At 38.3% G+C, this 12,381-nt stretch overlaps 1 pseudogene; it reads right to left on the reverse strand.

Annotated features, from left to right (window-relative positions):
• Positions 1-274: 274 nt before the first annotated feature.
• On the reverse strand, positions 275-12,127 carry LOC132366747 (ATP synthase F(0) complex subunit B1, mitochondrial-like; annotated as a pseudogene).
• Positions 12,128-12,381: the final 254 nt, after the last annotated feature.

Here is a 12,381-nt window from a genome sequence, read left to right on the forward strand (position 1 = left end):
AGTTTTAGTCAGGTACCAAATTTTATTCAAAGCAAACTGTTTATTCAAAAGTGATCATGGAACAACTCAAAATGCAGTGCAAGAAGGTTGAGAGGAACATCTTACTGGCCAATAGATTGTTTTAATTCTCTCATTATATGAAACTCAAACTTCATTTTTAGGAAAGGGAAACTGTAACTTCAGTAGACAGCAATACAGAAAGGTTTTGTCGCATAGACTAGTTTCCATTTAGTCAGTCAACTGTTTCTAGCTGTCTCAATTGGGACAGATGCATTTACAGAACTGGCTATGCTTGAGCCTTCTTTGCAAGCAGCTTTAGATTTGCAATGCACTTGGCAATTGTCTCCTTCTCCTGTTGCACAGAGACGCTCTGTACCATGTGCTTCTCCACCCAGTTTATCACGTGCTCTTGTTCCTTCTGACACATCATATTCTGCACAGAGATGTGACAGTCCAGGCGATTCTTTACCTCCTTGTATACTCTATGCAGCCATTCACGGTGAGTGACCTCCAAGGCCATGGCAATGTCATTCTTCTGGACATCAAAAAGGTAATGGCGCTTTTGGACCAGTGCCTGCTGTGACTTCTCCAGATCAATCGCATCCTGGATTTGTTTAATGGAAGCCTGTTTCACTTCTTCCAGTTGGGCAGTTTTCTTGCTATAGTTTATCAGCAAATCCCAATAGAGTCACCATATTTTTTAACTACACAGACAAGCACCCCTATTGTTGATATGGCAGAGAAGGTCTTTGGAGTTATCACATATATTTCTTTGGAGAGTAAATATAAGATAAGCCCAGTTCTGAGCGCATAGGGTCCTGTTACACCAGTTTTAGGATAAAGGAACTGGAAGAATTCCTCAGGCATCAGCCCAAATCGAACTTTTCCTCCATATTCAGGAAGAGGTGGTACAGGGGCAAGACTCTGCTGCTCTGTGTGAAAGATCCTTGTTGCCTGCAATACCCCTGGACCAAGGAGGGTCGCGTTCTCCAGCGAGGGGGCTGCTGCGGTAGCGGCAGAAAGTACCACCGGGGCAGCATGGTCAGCTAGTATCCGCACTGCAGTCTTTGGGCCCCAGTGACCCTGACAGGAGACTCCGTCAGGGGCAGAAGCAAGATGAAATGTGATCCTGATTATCTCTCACTCAGAAATGTTAAGATTCATCAGTGATCTGGGTGCTGTCAGTCTCTTTCTTGCAAAATAAATTTTCCCAGCAGTCTTTTGCGTAAAAGTATTGGCAGCCATTGAAGATCATTGGCTCGATTTACTATTTCATCAGGGGTTACAAATTGTTGATGTTCAACTTTGATAGTCCTTCTGCACTTACCTTCTGAAATACTTTCCTAAAAAATAACATATCTCATCAATTATTAGGTCATTACAATTTATAGATCTAGTAGGAATGGCTACATTCATGGTTGATGCTTTCCCTTTGTTTAGCAGTTTTCAGAATAACAAATTGGTTTGTAGCCAAACTCAAATGTGAAGAGTTTCATTACAGTTTCTTTATTTACTCTTTTTAAGAACTCATAGGTTTAACATATCTGTTGCCTTTGTTTCTAGTGTAGGTTTTATTCTTTTTAATATTCAGATCGGTCCCTATTTGCTACTAGGAGCCCCCTCAATGTGGCTCAGGTATGATTTTAATATGATCCCATAGTCTTTGCTTTTAACCTTTATAGTCAATAAAATAGTCCAGATTCATCTTGCATGTTTCTTATCACAGATCTAAAGTTATATATTTCTGCTGTCTGCTTCCCTTTAGTGGAAAATGGCATTTAGAGTAGGGGTGCTTATTATTATCAGATGGTCACTTTTTATAGGCTTATTTAGAGAAAAATACTTGTGAGCTTGTAGTATTTACAATTCAAATTTAGGATTTGTAAAAATACAGTGTTTTTACTAAGTTCTTTGAGTCTGTTTCTCTTACACCTACATTTGTGGTTCTGAATAACTTTAACAAAAATACTTGCTTAAAAAAAAGCTTGCTTGTTTTATCCACATACCATTTTGTATTTATATTTCAAATACTTTGCATATCACGCTTAAAAACTACATTTTACGTATATTTTTATATATAAATATGTATAATTTGAAAAGAGTGATTCTAATATTATTACTGCTAATATCATTGAAAACAGCTTAATGTATATTTGTATAGTTTAAAATATATTCTACTGTGTATGTTGAACATACTGCTGTTTTAAAGTGATTTGAAGTAAAACCTTTCTATTAAACCATAATAATATTAATCATAATTATGTTACAGTCTCTGATATTTCCAACATCTGGGTCAAATCTGAGTCTGGTTTTATTGATTGCTTTTTCTCTTGACAGTGGGTAACTTTTTCATGTTTTACTGTCTCATAGTTTTTATTATCAATAAATATTGGGCATTGTATATAGAGTAGAGATTGAGGTAGATAGTTTTAATGCATGGAAATAGGCACACCTCTTTTTCCGTCCTACTGTAAATGGGAGTGGTTGAGTCAATCTAGTGAGTAGTTGAGCTGGATTTGGGGCACCACGGACTTCAAATTACTCCAGAGACAGAATGTTGTTGCTTTTTACTTATTGCAGATCCCAGATGTCCTGAGAGTTTTTAACCAGTGTTTTTACTCTTCCCTCAGTTTTCAGCACGCAGGTGTGACACAGGTGCAGAAGTTAGACATAAGCCCAGAGGTCAACTTCTGTTGCCTCTATCTAGATGAAAAGCTCATGATTGGTACCAGATGGGCTGCTCAGTTCTTCTGCTACAGCTGCGGGCTTAGGCCATATGTGCTCTTGCCTCAAGAATGGGGCTTATCACTCCTCACCCGTCTTCCGTGGCAGCTGATTTCTGCTTTGGGTCCTGGAGTATTCTGGGGAGAGCTCTTGGGTTGGAGCAAGTGTCCTGTTCTCCAGCGGTAGCAGATCTCTGCTTTATAACAGTGCAAGATTCATGGTAAGAGAGGGCTTTTGCCCTTTCCTCACCAGCAGATGGCTTTTGCCCTTTCCTCATCAGCAGATGGCTTTTTTATTTCAAATTTATATTTCAAACATGTGGTTACATGTTAGTCACATGGTTCTTTCGGGTGCAATTGGGTCTGACAATGTAGTTTTTACTCTAAATAGCTAAAAATAGGATTTTGTTATTACTAAAAACATAGAAAATGAATATTGGCAAAGTCAGCTAGCACTGTCTGAAAAAAAATACCATGTGAGGCGCCTAAAAACATAATACAAAATAACGTTATTTCATTTTAATTTTTGTAAAATCTTTCAAGTAAATGTTACTTAATTATTTTAACAACCCTGTGGAACAGAAAGACAATCTTCCACCCCAAGTATTGTTTGGGATACACATTATAAACCTCAGCCTCAAAAATTCTGTGAGATGCCTAAGACAATACTATTTTTAAAGACAGAATTACATAACCTTTCTCTAGGGCTATATGTAAAGTGCACTAAATTAGGCTTCATAAAAACAGATTTTTCTGATTTTTTCTTGTAATAGTTCTATGACCTTGTGCCTCTCTGAGCTTCAATACTTGCAGCTAAAAATAAGCACTATAATTCTTGAAATTTTGAATTGCAAATGAAAAAATGCAGGAAAAATGCTGTGACACCCAGGGAGTACTGAACAACAATATGCAATAGGATGGTAGAGTACATCCATCTGTTGTGAGTTATTAAAACAAGTAATGTGTATGAAATACTGTGCACAAGATGCTGAGACTGTTGCTGGCAATTGATAAATATTTGTTAAAAAAATCAAAAGAGTGAATATTTGTGATAGGTGTGGTATTTGTTTTATTACTGCGCTTTCCTTTTTGCATTTCCCCGTACATGAACTGGTTAGCCTCAGGGATCCACTTGCCCCAGGGGTGTGGGCTGTGCTGTTAAATTCAGTAAACAGGAGGCCATTAGGCCGAGGGAGCTTGTACAGTCAGGCCACTCAAGGTGGCTGTTCTCTTGCTCTCTGTACCTCCCCTGATTGACCAGCACCTGCTTCACCTACACCCTGCTCACATGACTGACATTCCTACCTACTTGCCCCAGAACTCAGCTCGTGATTGTTCTTATCAAAGGGGTGGCAAGGGACGTCCCCTTCTGCTGGTTTCGCTGGTAACAAATGAGCCAACCTGACCTCAATTCCCCTATAACTGGCAGTTCCCCCTTCCCCCCGGGAGCAAATGTTGACACCATGTCCTGCCTGCCGTCTGCCACACATGGTGGGGGATTGCTCCAGGGCCTTGCTTCAGACCTGTAAGATCCCCCAGCCATTAAACCATTGACGTCTCAGTTGCTGACTCAGGACCCTGTCTTCGGTCTTGAAGCTGAGCAAGCGGAGGGCTTCTAGGTCTGCAAGGTGCAGCCCAACAGGGCTCTAAAGCCTTAGCAGCTTGTAAAAGCAAGCTGAAACCCAAGCCAGAGTCAATCCCTGTAAATGCCTCAAGGTTAAAAAATCAAAACTCAAGAACCACCAGTCACAAACAGCCATCTAAGCTTCCCAAATAAGACAATCACTAGACCTATAGCCAACCAAATAATTTCCTTGCTTTGCTTGCATGTCTGCTCTACAAAAGACTTTTCTTCATCTCCTGCTTGTGGAGAGCTCTGAGCCATTTTCTGTTTGGCGTTACCCAATTCAAATTGATGTTTGCTCGAATAAGCTCTACAAAATCTTAATATACTTCAGTTTGACTTCTAACAGTGTGGAAATTCAGTTTGCTGAGATAACCAGAAAGCAAGGAAAAAGAAACTTAAAATTCAGCTTCCAAACTAAAAGTAATAAGAAATTGAAGAAATGCCAGGATTTCTCTAGAAGAAAGAATTTTGTAAATTTCTTTATTTCCCATTTTCCGTATTGACAGCTAGTCTAGGCCACTCTTCCATAGGGTTTTTCTCATAAAATGATTAGTATATCATTTCCTCTGAGAACTGTCAGCCAGCGAAGCTTATTATGCTAAGCTGGAAGGGATCTTGTGTAGAGAAGGTAGAAAACTTGAATCCCGGGCTTCCCTGGTGGCACAGTGGTTGAGAGTCTGCCTGCTAATGCAGGGGACACGGGTTCGAACCCTGGTCTGGGAAGATCCCACATGCCACAGAGCAACTAGGCCTGTGAGCCACAATTACTGAGCCTGTGCGTCTGGAGCCTGTGCTCCGCAACAAGAGAGGCCACGATAGTGAGAGGCCCACGCACTGCAATGAAGAGTGGCCCCCACTTGCCGCAACTAGAGAAAGCCCTCGCACAGAAATGAAGACCCAACACAGCCATAAATAAATAAATAAAATTTAAAAAAAAAAAAAAAACTTGAATCCCTCACCTTCTAACTGAGAAGGAGCGTGGGGAAATGTGTCTATATGTGTGTCCAGATTTTCTTCTCAGACCAAAGTAGGTGAGGACAAACTATGCTATTTATATCTAGAGCACTGGTTCTGAAAGTATGGTCCCTGAATTAGCAGCAGTTTGATATCTGAACACAGAATATCCTGAATTTCTAATGAAGAGAGACACAGACATCAGATGAAACCTGTTTGAGTAGGATGTCAGAATTGGCTACTTCCACATGGAAAAGTGGCCTGTCACTGAGGGCTATAAGACAGGATGCCTGTACCACGACTGGGAACTACAGTCAGATTTCACAGATTAAGCAAAGCTAGAATCACCCTGAGGTTTGTACTGGCTTGAATAGTGCCTCCACACAATATTCATGCCCACTCAGAACCTCAGAATGTGATATTATTTAGAAATTGGATGTCTGCAAATGTACTTAGTTAAGGTAAAGTCGTAGTAGATTAGGATGGACCCTAAATCCAATGACTGCTGTTTTTATAAGAAGGTCACATGAAAAGACAAAGAGACATATAGAGGTACATCTATATATAATGGAATATTACTCAGCCATAAAAAAGAATGAAATAATGCCAATTGCAGCAACGTTGATGCACCTAGAGATTATCATACTAAGCGAAGTAAGTCAGACAGAGAAAGACAAATATCATATGATATCACTTATATGTGGAATATTAAAAAAAAAAAGATACAAAGGAACTCATTTACAAAAGAGAAACAGACTCACAGACATACAAAACAAATGAACAAAGTTATGGTTACCAAAGGGGAAAGTGGAGGGGGAGGGATAAATTGGGAATTTAGGATTAACAGATACACACCACTATATATACAATAGAAAAACAACAAGGCCCTACTGTATAGCACAGGGAAATGTGTTCAGTATCTTGTAATAAACTATAAGGGAAAAGAATCTGAAAAGGAATAGATGTATATATATACACACATAAGTATGTATAACTGAATCACTTTGCTGTACACCTGAAACATTGTAAATAATCAACTATACTTTAATAAAAAAATAAATAATTTAAAAAACCAAAAAGAATGAAACCTGCCTGCACCTTGCATTCAGACTTCTGGTCTCCAGATCTGTGAGAGCATACATGCTTGTTGTTTTAAGTTACCAAGTTTGGGTAATTTGTTATGGCTGCCCTATGAAACCACTACAAACCTGGTCAAAGAAAATTGCAGAAAGGCATGGGAGAAGACCAGAGTTTACCCCAGACAAAGATTTCAGCAGCAAAATATTCAGCAAGCAGAATATTCAGACGAGACAAGTTTTGTACCAGAGTCAGCAATTCAGGGAGCTGCCCTGTCCAGTTGTTCTTAAATCACGCTCCATCTTGGATGTGAGACGGGGGAAGTGACAGAAGTCTGAAAGACCAACTGAGGAATATTAAGCATTAAAACGACAGCACCAAAAACCTCAAACTACTGAACCCATCTAAGATTACGGATTTTCTGAAATTATTATGTTCAAAATAATAACCTGTTTCTGTAACTTCCTCCTCTGCCGCTTTCCCTGGATGGGGACCATCCAGATGTTGATCCTCTGAGGTTGAGAAAGAATTTGATTCTCTCCGGATCATCTCAACTGGTTGGCAGCGCTGTTCTGGGAAAGAAGAAAAGAGTAGGGTCAGGTTATAGTCGGGGTCACAAAGACGATTAGTAAAATACCAAGAAAAGGGCCCTGCTGACTGGATATTGGGGCTTCATGTTCGTAATTCTCCTTATTTATCCATTCGTTATTTTTTCTTTCTAATATTTGATTGGATACTCCCTAATACCAGACATTGTTTTCAGTGCTGTAATATAGTAAAAAGAAACAAACAAAAAATAAGTTTTCCAGGATTTAATTGTGAAAATTTGCAAATTGGAAAACTTAAAAGACTTTGTCAGTGACCATCAACATACCCACCACGGCCTAGTTTCTATACTTAAGCATCATACTGTGCATACTTTATAACATATGTATCCAACCCTCTAATCCTCATCTATAAATCTTATTTTTGATATGTTTCAAAGTAAATTTCAGGCAGAAGTAGACTTTCCCTAAATACTTCATCTTGCATATCATTTACTATGATTTAACATTTGTTTGCTGGTTTATTTTCTTTAGGGTTTAAACTTACATACAGTGAAGTGCAGAAATTTTAGGTGAACATTCACTGAGTTTTGACAAGTGGGTAGATACATGTAACCCCCAAATGTCTCGAGATATAAACATTACCCTAGACCCCAAATCCCTTCACTTTCCCATCCATTCTGTGTCCACAGACTCCAGAGACAACCATTGTTTTTCTCTCACCATAGAAAAGTTTTGCCAATTCTACAAGTTCATATGTACAGAATAATATACAATGCATTATTTTGTGTAAGGTTCTTTCACTCTTTTTGTGCTGATTTATATTGTTTTTATCTAAATGAGTTCCGTTTTATTGCTGGGTAGAATTAAATTGTATAATTTTATCTCAATTTGTCTGTTTATTCTCCTATCTATGGGCACCTGGCCTGTTTCCAGTTTGAGGTTATTGTAAGTAAAGCTGCTATAAACATTCTGTAAAAGCCTTCTAGGGTGTGTGTGTTTGTGTGTGTGTGTGTGTGTGTGTGTGCACGCACACGCACTAATCTGGGCTGACATGACATTTGGTCTTTTTTTTATGTGTGCATTTTTATTTTTCAAAGATAAGAGAGAGAATTTAAAAAGAGATAGACAGACCATGGTGTCGGCTGTTAGTGTCACAGAGATAAGGGTGTGCTCACTAAAAAAAAAAAAAAAAAAAAGTGGCTTTTACTTTTGTGACCTTTCTGGAAATCTCTGGAAATTTTTCTGTGTAGTCACAATTAATAATCTTAGAGAATTCTGTTCCTTACAGATGAAAAGTACTTTAAAAGACTTTTATATGTCTAGATTTTCAAGATAGATAGGAATGAATACTCCAGCATTTGTCATCAGAATCACTCATATCCAAGTAAATTTAAAAGAGAAAACTAAACGTTGAACATTGTGTATAAATTGGGTTACCATGTAAGAATGTAAAAGAACTGAATGACCAGGAAGAGGAGAAAGTGTAACATCCTATCTGTTTTGGAAGTTAGGGAACCATTCTGCCATTCCTGGTGCTAAGTAACATCCAGTTATTTTTAAGTATTTTGCACAATGTGTCTGAATAAATAATATTTTATTTTACCTTGTGGTCCTGTGCTCCTGCCATGGCTTTTCTTTCTAAAGACGAGTACGTTAAATATAAATTATGAAACTTGGAATATACGGACTTGTACCATATGGACTTAATTGCTTTTCAAGCTTTACAGCCGTCTTCATACCTTAGACGAATGTTTTGTTCCGGAAAACATTTTATTGCTTCTCTTTCCTAAAAACCCTTGTACTTCTCTACCTTTCCTCATTGCACCCTCAGTTCCTAAACAATAATGCTGCAAGCCCCAAATCAAATAAAACACTCTGCAGTCTTTCCTGCCAACATTCCAAATGTGATTCCTCTTTCTTCTGAGTTCTTACATCTTTATATTATGTGTTTTTATCACCAGAATATGAGAGCTTGTGTAATAGTGATATATTTCATATATGTTTCTTTACCACAAACTATCTAGGCAGGAACATGGTTTACACATCTTTGTACCCCTTCCTCTTCGCCTCCTAATGCCAAAACAATGCATTTACTTGTGTGAATAAACACCTGGCTGTTCAAAACTGCCAGAACCTACTTAGGAGGATCAATAACTACCCCACGGAGGCCCTTCACTAACCCTTCAGAGACCTGTGAGAGAGGTCTCAGAATTTTCTTTTTCATCCTCACTCCTGAGTAAGGCTATGTCAGGGTAGCCTTTTGTAAATATAAGCAAGAATTTTTCATAATACTTTTAAAAACAATCTGTGGATACTACTTGTACCACTCTGCCCTGATAGAGGTTAATTTACTAAAAATAGTGTGTTTGTGTGAATGGGAAATTGATGTATGTATGTTTGTATTTATCATAAACATCACACAGGGCTAGCTGTATCAAAGCCTGAGTTGCATTTTTCCAAGATTACTTAGACTTTGTGTATTTTATCACGTTTCCAGTTTTACATCACTTTCAGGTGGTTCACTGTAGTTAAGTTTTATGACCTCAATGTAAGATAAAACGAAAAAAATTTAGATTCAAAGACCACCTTATTTTTATCAGTTTTGATCACATCTTGTAATATTTCATTTCACTGGCCTAAAAAGTTCTGGAAGAAGCTTACTGTGCTTCATAAAGAAAAAAAAAATATTTCTGTCTAAACAATCCCTTGTATGAAAAGAGCCAGAAAGATGTATCTTAAATACAGAAAAAGAAAACTATTTTTAATCTAGAGGGCAATATCAATCTGAAAGTTTTGCCCAGGTTCCACAGCTGTTAAACTACTAAGAATTCTGTTCATACACACAAACAGATAAACCTGTCCAGACTAATTCCAAGGAACAGATATTTGGCATATAGGATAGTTCCCTGAAAAGAAACTGTGATAAACATGGCTTTCAGGAAATTGCAAAGCCCTCTACTTTTCCTCTTCCATTATATCCAAAACAGATATTTACCATAACTGCATCAAAAGATATAAGAAAATACTGTTATATGTAAACATTATATGTATTTCTTTTTTTTTAAATAAATTTATTTATTTATTTTTAATTTATTTTTGGCTGTGTTGGGTCTTTGTTGCTGCACGTGGGCTTTCTCTAGTTGCAGTGAGCGGGGACTACTCTTCGTTGCGGTGCGTGGGCTTCTCATTGCGGTGGCTTCTCTTGTTGCGGAGCACGGGCTCTAGGAGCACAGGCTCAGTAGTTGTGGCACGTGAGCTCAGTAGTTGTGGCTTGCGGACTCTAGAGTGCAAGCTCGGTAGTTGTGGCGCACGGGGCTTAGTTGCTCCACGGCATGTGGGATCTTCTCGGACCAGGGCTCGAACCCATGTCCCCTGCATTGGCAGGCGGATTCTTAACCACTGCGCCACCAGGGAAGTCCCAGCATTATATATATTTCTAAAGTATGCTCTGTATGCTGTGTGAGGTAATGATAAGAAACAGCCTTAGCTAAAATATTATGTATAACATAAAAGCCAAGACAGTGGCTAGAGAATGCTTCATCCATCTAAGCAGGGCCCAGAGAACACAGAAGATAATAGAGAACATCCAAAACTCACTGGTGAGTGAGACTCCTCCCTTGGGGGCACCCAACAGCTGGAATTAATGATTAGGTGTCTGTTTTTCAGATCTTACATCAGACTTATTCCAGTTTGAGAAAAATACCTCGAGCAAACCAAAACAAAGAGAATAACTTCACTTCCAGCTTCTACCTAGAATCCTGTGGGCGGCCCACTCTCTGACCACGTCTCCAGAGCAGTTAATTCTCAGACTCCCCCCGCATCAAGAGCAAAGTCCTCTTGCTGTCAGGGCCCAGCATCTGGTAAGAGAGCATTTCCCTCCCTTCCCCCCAATATCCATTTTATTTCCAACTGTAACAACATAGAGGTATGTAGGGTAGGGACAGAGATAGTTGAAACATTCCTTTAAGAACACTGCCTCTTTCTTTTGTCTTAGTATCTATATAGAGTAGTCTTTGAAATAGAGACATTTGTCACATAATTAGGGTTGTTGAAATCAAAGCCAAACACAGAAATAACAAATAAAATAGACACTACTGTTTTCACACTCAGGCTCCTAGAGAACATATATTACATTATAGAGCACACTTATTCAGTCATTTCCTTAAGGAGCGCTACCAAATCTTTGCATATTGAAAACCCCACTTCATGACCTGTTTCCTTTCACAGCGCACAAATTAACTGTTGAATTAATCACCACAGATGTTTAGGAAAAAATATCACTGCAGACAACAGCTAGCTTTTTCAAAAGCCCTATCCTCTGCTCCAAATTAAACATGAAAGTGATAACGTGTTCACAATAAAAGTTTATCCCAGCCTACTTCAAAGGACAAGCAAAACAAGATTAAAAAAGGAAAACATTTCACTCCCTTTTGTTCGCAGATCTAGGTGAAAGTTCTCCAAACAGCTCGGGACTTAATGATGACCGAGACCAACAGAGAAGATCCATCATCTCTAACTTTCTTCTGATTATGAACAGTACAACAAGCCTTAAGTGGACTGATGCTTTACTAAGGGAAAACCATCTCTAGCCACCCTCCTTTGCTGGCTGGTGTCTTTGAAAGTGGCATGACATTTCACCAGAATATGTTTTACTCAGTCGTATTTCTAAATAAAAGAAATTATATGCATGCTGTCATTTTGACATATTAGAAAGTATTAAATTAATTAAATGAGGAGGGCATTAGGTTGAGGTGGCTACCAAAGTGAAAAAAAAACACCTCAAGTTTAGGAAATTGAAACCTAAGGACAACCAATCACAGCCAACTAGACTATAATTTGTCGCCAATCAGTAATTTCCTTACTTTTCTTCAGCCTTTTCTCTGTAGAAGTCTCTCCCACCAGACCCTGTCAGTGGAATGCTCCTAACCACTTCCCATTGACGCTACCTGATTGAAATGAATTTTTGCTCAAATAAACTCAAAAATTTTAATATGCTTCAGTTTATATTTTACAGAAGTAAGAAAGAGTTTTAAAGAAAAAAAACACATTTCTGTTTTTAGTAAGTAAAGCTCACTAAAAAAGTATATTTTTGTGTGTGTTAAGAACTGCACCAAGATTATCTGTTATTTTATAATATTGGAATACATCAATGCTTCCATGGGTCTTTGATGTCAGCAAAGCTTACCTGCCTTTGGCATTCTCGTAATTTATACAGTTTACCCTAATGATCCAGTGGGGCTTTTGCTGTCTCCAGATGCAATGGTATCTCCAGAGTACCTCTTATAATGTTTTAGTGAATGCTTCTGCTTTTCCTTCCCTTGCAGCTGGGTTCTTGACAACCAAATACCTTGGATACAGGTGGGTTTATTTCTGTTGCTTTCCAAACTTCCATACTAATTTAGATCTTCAGTTCGTAAAATCACTGCCCCAGTATATATATATATATATATAT

Source organism: Balaenoptera ricei, chromosome 5 (assembly GCF_028023285.1).
Source record: "Balaenoptera ricei isolate mBalRic1 chromosome 5, mBalRic1.hap2, whole genome shotgun sequence".
Classification (NCBI taxonomy): domain Eukaryota; kingdom Metazoa; phylum Chordata; class Mammalia; order Artiodactyla; family Balaenopteridae; genus Balaenoptera; species Balaenoptera ricei.